Genomic DNA, 18879 nt, shown 5'->3' with positions numbered 1-18879 from the left:
TGCAGTACCCTGTGGCGACTAGAGCCTCAGGGGCGCCACAATAGCTCCCTGGTTTAAGAGCATAAAAATAAAAAAATTGAAAATGACAACATTTTTTAAATTTTCTCCATATTTCCATTTTTTTCACAAATAAACACAAAAAATATCATCCTATATTTACCACTACCATGAAGTGCAATATGACTCGAAAAATCAATCTCAGAATCTCTAGGATCCGATGAAGCGTTCGAGAAGTATTACATCATAAAGTGACACTGTCAGATTTCTAAAATTTTCCCTGGTCAATAAGGTCAAAACTGGCTTTGTCATTAAAGGGTTAAATAACATTGGGTATTTAGGTAACACTGCAACAAGATGTACCAGTCAGGGCGGTCCTACTCCATATTAAAACCTTACCTTGCCTCAGTGACATCAATGTGAAGAAGGGCAGAGAAACACAGTTCTCCAAATACAGCCACCTGTCCTTGGGAAGCTATATAGATAAAGTTCGCAGCTCAGGGGGAGCGACAATGACCCCATTTGTACAGAGTACAACAAAATACAGAAAAAAAATAAAAATGAGTCTGAGTATAAGTTGGTACGTAATGCTGCTGATGTTTGGCTTTACCCAGAAAGAAACGAGATAGGATGATGAAACTTTACATTTATTCCACATACTCTCCACTGATGTCAACACACTTCTTACATCGGTATTCCAAGTACTGTAAGCCTAGCAAAAAGAAGGATTTCGGTTGTGCCTCAAACCAGACATCCGTAGCAGCCATGGCATTAGAAATGGTGGGAAATTTGGTACCCTTGAGGTGTTTTTCCAGGTTTGGAAACAGATGATAGTCGGAGGGAGCTAGACCTGGTGATTATGGTGGGTGGTCAACCAGCTGAAAGCCTAGCTCTGCCAGTTTTGTCGTGGTCGCTTATGCAGTGTGAGCGAAGGCGTTGTCTTGCAGGAGCAAGATTCCTTTGGACAGCTTGCCATGCCTTTTGGCCTTCAGAGCTGCCTTCAGTTGGTCCAAATGTTCAATTTAATACCTTGCATTGATGGTGGAACCCTTTTGAAGGTAGTCCACTAGCAGCACAAACTCCTTATCCCAGAACACAGACGCCATCACCTTTTTTCAGAGTCATACAAATAAATCCAGGTCTCATCCATAGTGACCAATCAATCCAGGGAGTTCTTGTCAGTCCGGAAATGCTGTGAAATGGACCGGGAAGTTTTCACTTGCATGCTTCTCTGATATGTTGTCAAACATTTGGGGACCCACTTTGCAGATAGCTTCTGCATGTCCAAATGTTCATGGACAATGACACAAACACGTTCACGGGAAATCCCCATGATGTCTGCTATTTCTTTAGCTGAAATTCATCGATTCTCCAGTATGAGGTTGTGCACAGCATAGACGATCTCTGGAACAACAACCACTCTCGGTCGTCCAGGACGCTCCTCATCATTGGTGCTGAAGTGGCCGTTTTAAATTTGGCAACCCAGTTCTTAACTGTGGAATATGAAGGGCATTGATCCCCCAATGTCTGCGACATATCACTATGAATATCCTTCGTGGACTTTCCTTGCAGAAACAAGAATTTTATCACTCCTCTGCTCTCAGTTGCTGTGAATATCACATTAGACTCCACCATTTTGTGTTCCCACTGTTGTCATAAGCAAGAAACACAAAATTTTGAAAACATATATTAGATACATAAGGCTTTCATGTGATGTAACATTCGTTACCATAGAAACAAAAAAAGATGACAAAGCCAAAGACTTTTCAGCAGCCCCTCCTATATGTGCAATGGAAGCATGTTCACACTGTGGCCATTTCATAGACAAAACCCAAGAGCAAACCCCAAAATGATCATATATCCTATAATAAAATACGTAAGTAGTAGTACATTTAAATAACAGAGGGTACTTATATGCTTAAACACCTTACAAGTACCCAGTACCTCCACCAGAAATGTTAAGCCTACATTGTGTTGTTATTCTTTTATTCTTACTGGAATTGTATAAATAACTAATTTTTACAATTTCCTTGTCAAAAAGGGTGTGCCCCTATACAGGCCCTTGTCAACACTGACTGAATATTGTCAGACTGGAGAGACCCCCCCCCCCCAAATTTCAGTTGTCAATATATTTATTAATATGTAGTAGGGATATCAAAAGGAACTACACAACAAAAAAAAGATGGTTTGGAATTTTTATTATATACAGAACACAGGTATTTACTGAAAAAGACAGGTTAAGCAAACAGACAGGTCCTCTTTGAGGATATACCTTACCATAACAGTGGTAAATGATCTAGTACAATTATCTGATCAACCACATTCTTGTACCATAAATAAGGATTATTCAGTTTATTCAGCTATTGAGTAAAAATGATTTCAACAGTGAAAAAGATTTTCCACATGGAATGTGTCACATACAGTATTTGTCAGAGTAAAAGAGAGTTCTCGCCCTCTGGATGTAACATGTAGTTTTAAAGGGGTTTTTCCCCATGAAGAAAGATAATTTTAAAGTTCATTTTAATCAATAGATCATGAAATAATAATAATTTCCACAATTGGATGTGTTTTAAAAAAATGTTAGAAATGTGTCCCTGCTATGTACTGTGTAATGGCCTCGTGTCCGACTGTACAAGGACATGGTCTGATCATACTACATCTCGTGAGCATGAGAGGATGCAAAACAATATTAACAAATTACAGTTGATTCTTTTTGTGAGGTAAAACATTTCCCTGCCTGTTTGTTTTTTTAAAATGTTTTACCTCAAAGTAATAATTATTTGTGATGCTGAGCTGTGAGAAGTCAGAAGCCTGCAGTCACCTAGAGTGGGAGATAAGAAGCTCTATTTGTCTCTTGGAGAACAATTTTTCATAGGATAGTTTGAGGACTCCATGTACTGGAGCCCTAAGTTCCAGAATTCCTCGTCAAGTGTCCCCATTTTGGAAATTACACCTCTCTGGGAATTTATCTACAGGTTTAGTGAAAATTTTGACTCCATGGGTGTTTTCCAGAAACAAGCAGCAATGGATGTTGCTAAGTGAAAATTGCAAATCTGAAATTGTAGTGCCCAGGACACATTATAGTGCCCAGTACGTTATGCCCAACTTGTGTTTCTGGAGACATGCACCCCGTAAATTAAAGGGCTCTCATCGCTACAGAGACACCAAATGCGTGGACACTTAATATGGTATATGCACACTGTGGGGCTCAGAAGGGAGTGGGAACATTTGGATTTAGGAGCACAGAGTTTGCTGGAAGCCCCACAGCCCTAGTAATATGGAAGCCCCCCATATTTCCATTGACAGATGATGGACCTGTGATCACATTTATCCTGTGCTCTATGTTGAGCACTTACATTGGGGGTTTCCATCTAAATCTTCGAAAGACAGGAATCAGATGAAACCCCCGAGGGATCCATTCAGTATAATGAAGAATCAAAGTTAAAGAAGTTGTCCAGTTACCAAAACTGATTTTTTTTTTTTCCTGATAAATCTTGCTAATATGTGCCCCTCAACACATCTATAATGTTTTTTCAGCAAAATTACCTTTTATTGTGCACTAGCAGCACATGCTCATTGCTGGCTCCAGCTCTGATGGGGTTAATCTCTCCTCTGACTTCCTGTGTTCAGTTCCTACAAGTCCCAGAATTCTTTGTGGCTCTAGGGCGGTGTCTAGCTTATCTAACACACGCACTGTGTGTAACACCCCACTCTCTTCTCCACCCAAAGCCTCCTCCCTGCCTCTTCCCTGTGTGGATGCACTGAGAGAAATCACACAGAGACAGCAGCAGCTCCCAGATCTGCACAACCAGGGGAAGAAAGTTTGTGTGTGTGTGTGTGTGTGTGTGAGTGTGAGTGTGTGAGTGTGTGTACAGAAATTATGATTATTAGCCGGCGCAACATGTGAAAAAAATAATTGGGGAAAAAAAAGTGACGGGGTGATGAGATTGCTTTTTTCCCTCTTGCCTAGTCTGTGTGTCGTCCGTATCATCCGCAAACCGCATATGACCGGATCCTGTGGATTAAATGTGCAGCGCATGCAACCGTTATTTTACCGGATCCTTCTGCAGCGGGACACAGAATTTATCGGCCGGCACTGAAGTCAGCTGACTCCTGATCTCATAGCCCGCACACGCTGCAATGGCTGCAGGTGGGCTCATTCACATGACCGTTCCGTTTGTCCTGGTCAGTTCCTGTTTTTTTGCGACCCCACAGACAGGACCATCTTTTCAATGTCTTTTGTGTAGGATTGGATGGTACACGGTAACACTTCCATGTGCATCCGATCCTACAAAAAAAAAACACATCGGATGCCGTATGTCCGCTCCGTTATATTATGGAACATGTCCTATTCTGTTCCGTAATAACGAACCGTGACTCAATACAAGTCAATGGGTCCGCAAAATTCCCGGAAGCAACACGGAAGCACTTCCATGTGACTTCCGTTGGGTGCCCGTGCAGTCAGTGTCCCGCTCCAGCCCCACGGCTGCCCGCTCAGCAGTGTCAGCAGCGGCCCGCACTGCAGTGTCAGCAGCCGCGGGGATGACAAGTGCTACCGTCAGGAGGTTAGTAAGTTCATTACCTATGGTGATGAAGTCCTGCCCTACTGACGTCAGCGGTCGTCACTGCCTTCTATGCCCGCCGCTTGTCACATCACCTCTCGCTGTTGACCCGAGACTGTGACTAGTGGTGACGTCACGGGCCGCTCGCGATACTTTGTTTGTGAAGGTGGCGGTCATTGAACTCGGTGACAGCGCTGCTGTCAGGAGTTCAGCGGTCATCGCAGGTAATATTCCTCGCTAACCTCCTGATAGCAGCACTCGTCATGCCCTGCAGTAACCTGGGCTGACCTATTAATGTTAGCTCAGGTCACTGCACGGGTCTCCCAGCAAATAGGGAACATTCTGTTCTTCATTGACTGGGACATTGACTATGGTATGGATCATCGTGGGACCCCCTTGTATTACACCAGACCTGGATTTGTTTTTCTTTCTACTAAATTGGTGAAAGAGGGAATGTGTTGGGGAGTGATTTTTCAAATAAAAATGTGTTTGTTGTCTATTTTTTTTTTTTATTACTGCCTGGGTTGGTGATGTTGGGTATCTGATACACGCCTGACATCACTAACTCCAGGGCTTGATGCCAGGTGACATTACACATCTGGTATTAACCCCATATATTACTCCGCTTGCCACCGCACCAGGGCAACGGGATGAGCTGACGCGAAGCACCAGGACTGGCACATCTAATGGATGCGCTACTTCTGGGGCGGCTGCAGCCTGCTATTTTTAGGCTGAGGAGTGTCCAATAACGGTGAAACTCCCTAGTCTGAGAATACCAGACCACAGCTGTCCGCTTTACCTTGGCTGGTGATCCAATTTCGGGGGACCCCGTGTTTTTTGTTTTAAATTATTTAGTTAATTTAAAATAACAGCGTGGGGTGCCCTCTGTTTTGGATTACCAGCCAAGGTGAAGCTGCCAGCTGTGGTTTGCAGGCTGCAGCCATTTGCTTTACCCTAGCTGGCTACAAAAGATAGGGGGACCGCATGTCATTTTTTTTTATTATTTATTTATTTTTTGGCTAAATACAAGACTAAGCACCTTAGTGCCACATGAAAGTCACAAAAGGGTGCCAGCTTAGAATATGCAGGGGGGTAGGATATTATATATGTCTTTCTTATCTATCTATCTATCTATCTAGCTATCTATCTATCTATCTATCTATCTATCTATCTATCTATCTATCTATCTATCTATCTATCCAGCCCTCTATTCATTCATTCATTCATTCATTCATTCATCCCTCTATCCCTCTGTCTCTATATCTACTCATCTATTTATCTTTCTTGCTGCTTCCGTTTTTTTTGCGGTCCGCAAAAAAAACGGAAGGCACGCAGATGTCACACGGATGCCACTAGTATGCATCCGTGAAAAAAAGGACCGTTTTTTGTGGCCCGCAAAAATTGAACGGTCATGTGAATGTAGCCTTAACAGCAGTCACTGCCTGCTGCCGATCACATCTGACCGTGTGCGGGCTGTGTGTGCGGGCTGTGTGTACAGGAGTTCAGCTGAGTTCAGATCAGCTGACTCAAGTGTCGGCCGATCAGGCTGGGGCGACACGGGGATTACTGCGATCCCCTCGCATTACACTCGGCTCACGCTCAGTACAGCAGAGCTGAGTGTCATACGTGTGTCTCTGCGACTGAGGTCCGACTGTGCGAGCAGACCTCAGCTGCATGGGGCGGTCCGCCACTCGAGGGCTGGGCCAGCACTGAGGAGAGGTGGGAGGGATTTCTCTCCTCTCTCCTCCGTAGTCCACCGATGTACCGCAAGTGCAGTGCGATTTTTCTCTTACCACATACACTTGAATGGGTAAAAGAGAGAGTCTTGCATTACAGTTGTAGCATGCTGCGATTGTTTTCTCGGTCCAATTAGGGCTGAGAAAATAATTGCTCATGTGTGCTGACACACAGGCTAATATTGGTCCGAGTGGAATGCGATGTTTTATCGCACTCCACTCACACTGTTTTTCTCGCCGTGTGGCTTAGACCTTACTTGTTCTATGTCCCCCTGCTTCCATCGCAGCGTGTGCAGGCTGGAGTTCAGATGAGTTCAGATCAGCTGACTCCAGTGCTGGACTGAACTCCACTGACCTCACAGCCCGTACACGCTGCAATGGATGCAGGGGGACACAGAACAAGTAATCGGCCGACACTGGAGTCATCTGATTACTTGGGATGAATTGAGCAGTAAAATGCTCTGATGCTCGATGGGCGAAGCCCATGTCGATTTTTTTTTAAAAAATTCATTAAAAATAAAAAAAACAAAAAAATCACATTGTTTGTGGGCTCCTGCTGCATTTTCTATTGCTAAGGGTAACCCAAGCGGCTACTGGCTGCTAACCCCCACTGCTTGGTGTTACTTTCACTGGCAATAGAAATCCAGGGAAGCATTTTTTTTTTTTATAAAGGTTTTTGCCTGAAATCTTTTTTAAAAAAATGACGTGGGCTTCGCCATATTTTTGTATGCTAGCCAGGTATAGCAGGCAGCTACGGGCTGCCCCCAACCCCCAGCTGCCTAATTGTACCCGGCTGGGAACCAAAAATATAGAGAAGCCCTTTTTTTTATTTCATGAATTTCATAAAATAATTATTAAAAAATTACGTGGGCTTCGCCGATTTTTTGAGTCCAGCCAGGTACAACTAAACCCCGCTGCGAATTGCAGTCCACAGCCGCCCCAGAAAATGGTGCTTTCATAGAAGTGCCATCTTCTGGCGCTGTATCCAACTCTTCCAGTGGCCCTGGTGGCAGGTGGCATGCTGGGTAATAAGGGGTTAATACCAGCTATGTTTTACCAGCTGGTATAAAGCCCGAGATTCTTAATGTCAGGCCAAGTTTGACCTGGCCATTAAGAATCTCCAATAAAGGGTTTAAAAAAAAAAAAGACATCACACAGAGAAAAATACTTTATTAGAAATAAATACACAGACACAGTAGGGACTCCATGTTTATTACTCCCTCTCACCCCTCCACGATGGAGAGATTTCTGTACTGACCATGCCAGGAGAGAGCGAGGGAAAAGAGAGAGAGCGAGGGGGGGAGGAAAAGAGAGCGAGGGGGGGGGGGGAGAGAGCAAGGGGGGGAGGAAAAGAGAGCGAGGGGGGGAGGAAAAGAGAGCGAGGGGGGAGGAAAAGAGAGCGAGGGGGGGAGGAAAAGAGAGCGAGGGGGGAGGAAAAGAGAGCGAGGGGGGGAGGAAAAGAGAGCGAGGGGGGGAGGAAAAGAGGGGGAAGGAAAAGAGAGCGAGGGGGGGAGGAAAAGAGAGCGAGGGGGGAGGAAAAGAGAGCGAGGGGGGGAAAGAGAGCGAGGGGGGGAAAGAGCGAGGGGGGAAAGAGAGCGAGGGGGGAAAGAGAGCGAGGGAAAAGAGAGCGAGGGAAAGGAGAGAGAGCGAGGGAAAAGAGGGGGGAGAGAAGAGGGGGATAAGAGGGGGGCAGAGAAGAGGGGGAAGAGGGGAGGGGGAGAAGAGTGGGGGGAGAAAAGAGAGTGGGGAAAGAAGAGGGGGGGGCAGAGGTGCTCTGTCATTAACTGTCTCCACTCTGTGACTTGTAGTGCAGGTGACAGAGTGCAGACAGTTGGTCCCATGCAGCAGGACAGATGGCAGAGCACAGCGGTGATATGCCTGTCAGTGTCTTGCTGCGTCCTGTAGTGCTGCTGGGAGGAGCAGATGATCACACTGCCCGACACCGGCCGCTCTCCTGACATCGCAGCAGAGCGGGCGGGTGGAGAGTGTGATCAGACACTTACGTGCAGGGGGGGATTTCAGCTGAAGAACCCCCCCCTGTAGTGCACACTGGCGCCCCGTACCTCACCATCTGCAGGACACTTAGCCGGCTCCACACTGACGTCCTCCGGCTCCTCCCCTCGATGCTGGGCTGTGCCGTGCGGTAGTCACCGCCCATAGCCCTGTCACTCAATCTGAGTGGTGCCAGCCTCCTCTGACGTACCCGACAAGTTTGAGAGCCCGGAATTGCCGGGACGTCAGAGGATACCGGCGGCCACAGCTCCAGGGGGTCATGTGACAGGCACTGAGCGTGCAGGATAGCGCCGCTCAGTGCCAGAAATGGAAACAGAAGCCAATGGAGAAAACGCCTAGAATGGTAAGTAGAACTCATACAGAAAATAAAAAAAATGGGTGAACCACCCCTTTAATCTTGACTCCATCTGGACTCAGTTCAGTGGTACTTGTCTTTTAAGAAGTGCAGAAAACTGGGGTTGACAGAGCTTTTATGCACTCTTGAAAAGACGACCACTACCGGATCGGATCATGGAACAGAAAGAGAATCCAAATTGACTTCCTCTGCCTGATTATAGGCCGTCTTCCATCATGGGAGTTGTCAGAATCACACAATTCAGAGATCTACAGAAAAAAACCTGGTATAAGTGCATAGCGTGGAGCGAAGGATAAATGTGAACTGCACCTTACTGAGAATTATTTTTATTTTTTTATGCTGTTCACTGTGCAGTATAAGTGATTAGATGGCTTTCTTCTTTGGGTTTGTATGATTTCAGAGATACCACATTTACATAGTTCTTTAATGTTAGATTACAATCACACACTAAAAAATACTTTCTTTTACTAAAGTTTTTGCATCATCATATTTTGAAAGCTATAGTTTTCCTAGATTTCTACCTACAGAGTCATGTGAGGGATTATTTTTTTGTTGGATGAGTTCACATTTTATTGGTACCTATTTTTGGGCACATACCACTTTTTGATCAGTTTCTATTCCGATTTTTGTGAGGTAAAATGAACAAAAAACAGCAATCTAGAATTGTTTTTATGTGTTTTTTTGCACCGTTAATTGTGTGGTAAAATTTATCAGACAGCATTATTCCTGGGGTCAGTATGATTGCAGTCATACAACATTCATATTTGTTATGTTTTGCCATTTTTATACAATAAAAAAAAAAATATTTTAAAAATAATTGTTTTTGCATCACTTTATTCTGAGAGCTATAGGTTTTTATTTCTCCACTGACAGAGCAGAGTGCCAGCTTTTATTTTAGGAGGGGCAAGATAAAATTTTCAGCAATACCATTTTTATTTACATGCTATTTGGCTATTTGATCGCGTTTTATTCCACTTTTTTCAGCAGTATGATGAAAAAGTATAATTTTTTGCCACTTTTTTTATTTTTATTTTTTACATTGTTGACTGAAGGGGTTAAATAGTGTGACATATTTTATAGATTGGAATGTACCAGATGAACAAAACCATATATGTGTACTTTTTAGTTTATTTATTTTTACATAAATATATGTATTTATTGGTATAATGTTTTTAACATTTTTTTTCTTTATTTTTACAATTTTTTAAAACTTTTTTCCCTCTTTTTTTACGTAGTCCCTACATGGGACTTTAACTCAGTATTTGCAAATGAAGGTAAAACACTTAGTCAAACATATGACTCTGCCATTAACTTTTTGTCTGCTGCGAGAAGATAACTCTGCTATTAACTGTCTGTTGCAAACATACAACTATGCCATTATTCATGTGTCTTCTACAAGTCCCTGATTCCATATATTTCTGCTTTAACCATTTGTCTGTTGCAAGTCCCAGGTTGTTAATGCATCCACTGTTCCTGTGTATATCTGTACACCTAGCTATACTTCATCTGGTGTTTAATGCTCCTCTTGTCTGTCTGCTCTTCTGCATATCCTGCTGTCCTGGTCTTAGTTGATCATCAGGTGAACCTATAACAAAATTCAAGATAACAAATAAGGCATAAGAAACAAGACTGGTTAAAAAAATTAAGTGTCTTCAATAATATCATAAACATTTTAACAGATCACTATGGCATGTGTCAAGTAATTTATCAACCACATTTTGGTAATATAAAAGGCAAATTTTTGCTTTCCTTGTTTTCTCTCATAAACAGTCCTCTGATTAAGTAATGCTTTCATCTGTCAAATTTCTGGGAATCACATCTTGTTTGTAAAATTGAAAGCACATTTATCATGCAGAGTTACTTATTCATTTTTTGTCCTTGCTACTCAACACAGTGGCACACAAAATGTATGAATAATGTATTACTTATATGGAAGGCTTAAATAGATTGTATGATCTTAAGCTACAAGTCTACAGTCATTCTATGTGACTGCATATCTCACATTACGCTGTGGGGATTCTCTAGTGCTGGCTCTGGGAGTGGGGGCACATGACCGCAAGTATGTTATTTGCATACGTGTAGTCACATGCTGACTAGACTATCTGGCCTTGGTCAATGAAAGGCCAGATACAGGGATATTCTTCACAGCGCGCATTGCACACAATGTGATGATTCATGAGTCAGCAGTCTCACAGAGTTAGGGTACCTTCACACTTTAGCGATGCAGCAGCGATCCGACCAGCGATCTGACCTGGTCAGGATCGCTGCTGCATCGCTACATGGTCGCTGGTGAGCTGTCAAACAGGCAGATCTCACCAGCGACCAGTGACCAGCCCCCAGCCAGCAGCGACGTGCAAGCGACGCTGCGCTTGCACGGAGCCGGCGTCTGGAAGCTGCGGACACTGGTAACTAAGGTAAACATCGGGTATGGTTACCCGATGTTTACATTAGTTACCAGCACACAGCGCTTAGCTTTGCTCTCCTAGCTACAGTACACATCGGGTTAATTAACCCGATGTGTAATGCAGCTACATGTGCAGAGAGCAGGGAGCCGCGCACACTGCTTAGCGCTGGCTCCTTGCTCTCCTAGCTACAGTACACATCGGGTTAATTAACCCGATGTGTAATGCAGCTACATGTGCAGAGAGCCGGAGCCGGCAGCACAGGCAGCGTGAGAGCTGCGGAGGCTGGTAACTAAGGTAAATATCGGGTAACCACCTTGGTTACCCGATGTTTATCTTGGTTACAGCTTACCGCAGCTGCCAGATGCCGGCTCCTGCTCCCTGCTCGCTTCATTTCGTCGCTCTCTCGCTGTCACACACAGCGATCTGTGTGTCACAGTGGGAGAGCGCCTTTGAAGAAAACGAACCAGGGCTGTGTGTAACGAGCAGTGATCTCGCAGCAGGGGCCAGATCGCTGCTCAGTGTCACACACAGCGAGATCGCTAATGAGGTCACTGCTGCGTCACAAAAAACGTGACTCAGCAGCGATCTCGGCAGCGAGCTCGCTGTGTGTGAAGCACCCCTTACTTTAGCTTTGTAGCCAAGGCCAGACAACTCCTTTAAGGAGCTTTCATTGATACTTGCATTTGTTATTTTGCATTCAGTTTCCATTGTTGTTCACCAGTCAGAATAATCTAATCTATTGCAAATTTCTATCCTGTACAGTAAAGGCCACGTCTCACTAAGCGACATCGCTAGCAACATCGCTGCTGAGTCACGGATTTTGTGACACAACAGCGATCTTGCTAGTGATATCGCTGTGTGTGACATCCAGCAACGACCTAGCCCCTGCTGTGAGGTCGCCGGTCGTTGCTGAATGTTCTGGACCATTTTTTGGTTGTTCCTCTCCCGCTGTGAAGCACACATAGCTGTGTTTGACAGCGAGAGAGCAACGATCTGAATGTGCAGGGAGCAGGGAGCCAGCTTCTGCGGACGCTGGTAACCAAGGTACACATCGGGTAACCAAGCAAAGAGCTTTGCTTGGTTACCCGATATTTACCTTGGTTACCAGTGTCCGCAGCCTCTAGAAGCCGGCTTCCTGCTCCCTGCACACGTAGCCAAGGTACACATCGGGTAACTATAAGCAAAGCTCTTTGCTTAGTAACCCGATGTGTACTCTGGTTACCAAGCACAGCATTGTTACACGGGTCGCTGGTGGCTGATCTCTGATTGCTCTGGAGATCTGCCTGTTTGACAGCTCACCAGCGACCATGTAGCGACGCTCCAGCGATCCCTGCCAGGTCAGATCGCTGGTAGGATTGCTGGAGCGTTGCTTAGTGTGACGGAACTTTGAGGGACAGGAATCTGATGGACCCAAAGTAAGTAAATGGAATCCATCATATGAATCATAGCTCCTGTCAAAGTTGTAGTCAAAACAAAATGGTGAACTAGGGCACCATAGTGATTGTTAACATAAAAGACCTGAAGTAAGTTAATCATCTAAATCGGGTGTCCACTACTTTTACATTGATGGCCTATCCTTAGGATAGGTGATCAATGTCTGATTGGCCAGGGTCCGACACCCCGCCTCGCCACCGATAAGCTGTGCACGTTGTCGCCAGAAATGCTCAGTTCCGGTGCTGCCTATCAATTGATAGTGGCTGCGGCTGGGTACGGCATATCCACCTACCATTCAAATCAGTAGGAGGCGAATGTGCAGTAACCAGATGCGGCCTCTATCTGGAGATGGGGCACCTCCGGATCTAGCATTTCCGGCTGCCTACTGATGCCGCCGGTGCTGAGGAGGACAGCTGATCGGTAGGGGTAACCGGGCGTTGGACCCCGACCAATCAGACATCGCTTCAAGTCACCTGTTTTTAATCTCCTACTGTCCAATTTTCATACTTTTTTGCAAATTTAAGCAAACGTGATGACAATATGAAAGTCAAGTCTTCTTCACCTTTTTTCATGACACCATTCCAGACTTGTGTAATGTGTGTTGCACGGTGCTTGCATGGATGTCTGTGATCTCACTATTATAAATCATATTAGCCACCTCTACTACCATGTTTTTCACACCATAACTTTTAGACCTTGTAATGAACTAGTTTGTTGACTCTGATATTTTGCCTAGATGTCAACCTTTGGCTTTTGAATGAATGGATTTACTTCATTTCATATTCTTACAACCCGTTTAAAGGGGATATCTCAAATATGGACTGTCACACAGTGTTTGGCTCAAAACTCGCTGAGTGTGATGGCGGCATCAGATGCTGTTCCCACCACAGACTGACACTCCAGGCTATGGTTTCTCTGGTGCTTCTGAGTTGCACAGGCAGCTTGGGTGTTGACCAGCTGTGCGCTCATTAGTGATCCAGCTGGCAGAATTTAACCTCTGTTAAGCCTGAAACACACTTCTGCATAAAAAACTTACGTGTCTCACGTTCCGTTTTTCGTGTCCATGTTCCGTTTTTTAAGGGTGTTTCTCCGGTACGTGTGAAATCCGTGTGATGGCGTATGCTTGCTGTGTGTATGTGTCTGATGTCCGTGTTGGTGTAAAATACGTACGTGTGGTGTCCGTGTGACTTCCGTTTTTATAGATCCGTTTCCATTGCAAATTACGTTCTTAATGCATCATCAGGAGATACTGCTGTGTTTAATTGGTCAATTACCTCTTATCATTGTTTTTTTGGGTTAAACATTATATAAACTCATTTTAACTGGGTCCTTTCACTCATTATACAGACTCCAAAATGTCTCTATCAAATGAAGCAACAATGTATTTGCTATGGTTGATATCTAGGAGATTTGGTGTTAGGCGGCATATGCTTGAATATAACCCAACTTTTGAAAAAAGGATGTGGATCCACCCCCTGGTTATGCTGTGGAAATCGCATGGACATTTTCACACTCTTTATGGTGAAATGAGAAAATTTCCATCAAAATTCCATGCCTACTGCCGTATAACCTTAACGTCCTTTGATACCATCCTGGGCATTGTACGTCACCATCTGCAACATCAGGACACCCATATGCGTCTCAGCAGCTCCCCAGAGGAACACTTGTTGGTGACTTTTTGATATGTGTTATATTGAATATTTATACTTGATAAACTTGGTTTATAATGTGGAGTAATTTTTAAACATTCAGTATAGACCCATATGTAAATTCATAATCCTATTTTTTGTAGCTGTCATTTAAATGAAAAAATACAAAAAAAACCATAAAATCAGTGTAATGACATGGTTTGTTACATCAGTCATACCTTTCGGCCATTTTATGAAAAAAATCAAAGAAAATGTAGATCTAATCAAACTTGTTTATTTAACATAAATTAATAAAATTTTACAATATGGAAAATAATGCATTTCCTTTGTGTTGGTTTATCATACATCAAAAATAAAGAAATGTTTGTATCCTAACATTGTAATTCTCATTTTGGTAAAAACATTCACAATAAGTAATACACATACTAATATAATTTCCTTGTCATTTTTAGATTCCTTGCAACTGGACAATCCATCAGCACTCTTCATTTTGAATATTTATTGGGAAGATCGACAATTGGCATAATAATACTGCATACCTGCACTGTGATATGGGAAACCCTGGCGCCATAGACGGCAAACATATTAGAGTGAAGAAACCACCTAACTCTGCTTCTAGATATCTTAATTTTCACAAGTTTTTTTCTGTAGTAATTCTTGCATTAGTTAACACTTAAGGCTACTTTACATGCTGCGACATCGCTAGCGATCTCATTAGCGATGTGAAATTCTAGAGCGCAAGTGCGATCTTTCGAGATCGTACATAGGTCATTTTACGCATGTGCGATCTCGACAGGTCGCACTTGCGATCTAGAATTTCACATCGCTAATGAGATCGCTAGCGATGTCGCAGCATGTAAAGTAGCCTTTAGGTGGGCTTTGCACGTTGTGACATCGCAAGCCAATGCTGCGATGTCGCATGCGATAGTCCCCGGCCCCGTCGCAAGTACGATATCTTGTGATAGCTGGCGTAGTGAAAATTATCGCTATGCCAGCTTCACATGCACTTACCTGCCCTGCGACCGTCGCTCTGGCCGGCGACCCGCCTCATTCCTAAGGGGCCTGGTCGTGCGTCGTTATAGCGACGTCACACGGCAGGCGGCCAATAGTGGCGGAGGGGCGGAGATGAGCAGGATGTAAAAATCCCGCCCACCTCCTTCCTTCCGTATAGACGCCGGCGGCAGGTAAGGTGATGTTCCTCGCTCCTGCGGCGTAACACACAGCGACAGAGACACCTGCCACGATTAACCTAGGACTTAGTGGCAGCTATGGGCTGCTGCCATTAACTCCTTATTACCCCGTTTGCCACCGCACCAGGGCAAGTCGGGATGAGCCGGTAAAGTCCCAGGACTTTCGCATCTAATGGATGCGGGCATTCTGGACGGCTGCTGGCTGATATTGTTAGGCTGGGGAGCTCCCCATAACGTGGAGCTCCCCATCCTGAAAATGCCAGCCTCCAGCTGTATGGCATTACCCTGGCTGGTATACAAATGGGGGGGACTGCACGTCGTTTTTTTTTCATTTATTTATTTTTTTTACTGCTCGATATAGACACGCCTACCGGCGGATGTGATTGGTTGCAGTGAGACAGCTGTCACTCAGCGTGGGGGCGTGTCTGACTGCAACCAATCATAGGCGCCGGTGGGCAGGGAAAGCAGGGAATATGTGATGGATTAATGAGCGGCCGGCTTTTTCAAAAGAGAAGAAGCCGCCACAGTATGAACGCCGTGCAGCGCCGTGCCGGTGATCGTGGATCAGTGAGTATGAGAGAGGGGGTGAGAGAGAGAAACTGACATGGACAGAGAGAGAGATAGAGACAGAGAGAGAGAGACCGACCGACAGAGAGAGAGAGAGAGAGAGAGAGAAAGACCTGCCTTTGTTATGTTAAAAAAAACATGTGGATCGCAATAATAATGCAATGCAAGCGCACTGCTTCAAATTTTGGCAGCGATTTTCTACAACTCATTGATTTCAATGGGTGTAGAACGCAGCCAAAATGGCAAAAACAACTGACATGCTGCTTCTTTGAACGCATGGTTTTTGCCACAAAATATGCAAATTAAACGCAGCATTTAGAAACGCAAAGTGCGGTCTGAAAATCAACATTTACCATTCACTTTGCTGGAAAATCAAAACGCATGACTTTTGGCATGAAAAAGGTGCAGTTCAAAACGGACCTAAAAAGCAGCTGACACGCGGGTGGAAATGCAAAGTGCGGTCTTAGACTAATTACTGTTTTATTTTTGTGGATATTGGGGCCTATGGCAATGCCTCTGATGCACAAATTTTCAAAAGTTCACACTGATCACGTCGATTAATGTCAGACAATCTAAATTTGCCAGCACCAAGGCCTCTACCTGGTACAAATGGACCAAATACACCATTTATGCAGATGCAGATTGCAGATCAGGGGTTTGCCTTGTCTAGGCATTTGATGCATCCATATCCAAGACGTGGACTAGACAGATCAAAAGCCCAATTTAATAGCACCTTGGCCAGAGCACGTTGCTATGTTGAACGGGCCTTTGGCATTTTGGCTTCAAGATGGCGCATTCATCAAACCACCATCCAGCTCCAACCAACCACTGTCAAGGCTCTCATTAAAGCTACAGTAATTTTACATAATTAATGTAGATTGAATGAAAGCAATGACGATGATTTCGAAGATTTGCAAGGTCTAAATGCACCATTAGTAGATAATGGAAGTGTAAGAACCAATTTGGCCACATCTGGTCTCCAAGCTAGGAATCAGTTTAAAGATTATTTTAGTTTAAATCTGCATAGTAACGTATACATGTTAACTTTCAAAGTTCTACTAACAGTAGGTTACATATTCACAAACACATATGTATTGCAAAAGGGAAAATGACCATACATAGGTAGATATATATTCTAATTTTTAATTTGGCTTTTATTTGTTAACCAAAAACGTTTGGGTTTTTTGTTTGTTTGAGGTTACAAATTTTTATGTGTTTGTGGATTTTTACTCCAAGATTTATAAAGTAATAAACTTGATTTTCCACAGTTGTAATGAAGCTAATCTAATTTTATGTTTTAGTTAACTATGTATGCATGTTGCCTTTTGCAAAACACCCTGTATTATTAACATATGTAAAAATGTTGTTCTGAGACATTATCCCAGACAACACACCATACTGTATTATGCCATAATGTCACGCAAACATACCGTATTTTTCGATTTATAAGATGCACCTGATTATAAGACGCACCCCCAAATTTGGTGAAGGAATAGAGAATTTTTTAATAAATGGGGTCCGTCTTATAATGCCAGTGTCTGTCTAACAAATAATATGGGGTATATGTCCCTCATAGCCCCCTCATCCTAAAATTAGCACCCTTAATCTGGATATGGCCACCTTATATTGAACACGTCCCCCAGTGATGCCACATTTCCCCTATGGCTGGCACACATCCTCTATGGCTGGCACACAGGCCCACTCTGGCTGGCACACAGGCCCACTGTGGCTGGCACACAGGCCCACTCTGGCAGGCAGACAGGCCCACTGGGGCAGGCAGACAGGCCCACTGGGGCAGGCAGACAGGCCCACTGGGGCAGGCAGACAGGCCCACTGTGGCAGGCAGACAGGCCCACTGGGGCAGGCAGACATCACCCTCTGTTACATATCGCCCCCATGTTGCTTCTTTTAGTAAAATAAACTCTTTCCTTACCTTCTGCAGCACTGTCTTGTCTTGTGTCTCCCTCCTCGGGGTTGAGCTCCTCCTTTCTCCTGCACTTCCTACTTCCTGGTTCTAGTGCAGGTCATGTGATCGGGACAGCAGAGAGATATCTCTGCGTGCCTAATCACAGTAGCAGTAGGGAGACCGGGCAGATACGCTGGAGGAGGTGAGTAAAGAGTTTATTATTTTACTATGGGCAGCAGCACGGGAGGCTATAGCTAACACAAGGGGAGGGGGGATCCTGTGCAATCAAAGGTAAGCACAGGCAGATATAATATGTGCAGCTCCCCCAGCCCATCAGCGCGATGCAGTTTCAGCACCACGCTTCTGATGGACAGCGGCTGTCCATATTATATTAGCGGGAGCAGGAGATCAAACGCTGCCGTTCCCAGCTTTCCCTGCCCCAGCAGCCCCCAGCAGCGCTCCAGAGCTGCCCGCACCTCCACTGGACTCTGTATATATATACACCCCTCCCCATATATTCGGATTATAAGATGCACCCCCTACGTTCCCCCAAAATTTGGGGGAACAAAAGTGTGTCTTATAAAGCGAAAAATACGGTAATTTGTTTGACACTATGGGAATACAAGTATGGGACCAGAACTTATGCAGATACTGCATATTTTCTGTTTGGTTTTTTTTTGTTTTTTTTTTTAGATAAATGTGTATGAATGTAAATGTAGTTGGTTATGTGCGTGCATAATTTTACAGAACACTGGGGTTTTTTTGGATGGTCATAACCTCATGTCAAGAGCCAGCCAACATTTACAAATGCGGGTCATGTTTTAGAAGTGATAGATCAACGTACAAGTCAAATCCGACCCTATGCTAAGAAATACAAACCCTTACATATGGATTTTGGACTCTTTAATATTTATGAATGTTTACAAAACATGTAGAACATTGTAAACATTGTTAAATTCAAAAATAAAGTTATGTGCCAACTAAATCCTCTAGGCTAGTGATGCTTTCCTGTGTAGTCTCCATGGCATTGTCACCTACTGAATATGTTGGCTGCACAACACTAGA

Source organism: Anomaloglossus baeobatrachus, chromosome 6 (genome assembly GCF_048569485.1).
Source record: "Anomaloglossus baeobatrachus isolate aAnoBae1 chromosome 6, aAnoBae1.hap1, whole genome shotgun sequence".
Lineage (NCBI taxonomy): Eukaryota > Metazoa > Chordata > Amphibia > Anura > Aromobatidae > Anomaloglossus > Anomaloglossus baeobatrachus.
Note: the sequence above shows the minus strand (reverse complement) of the source record.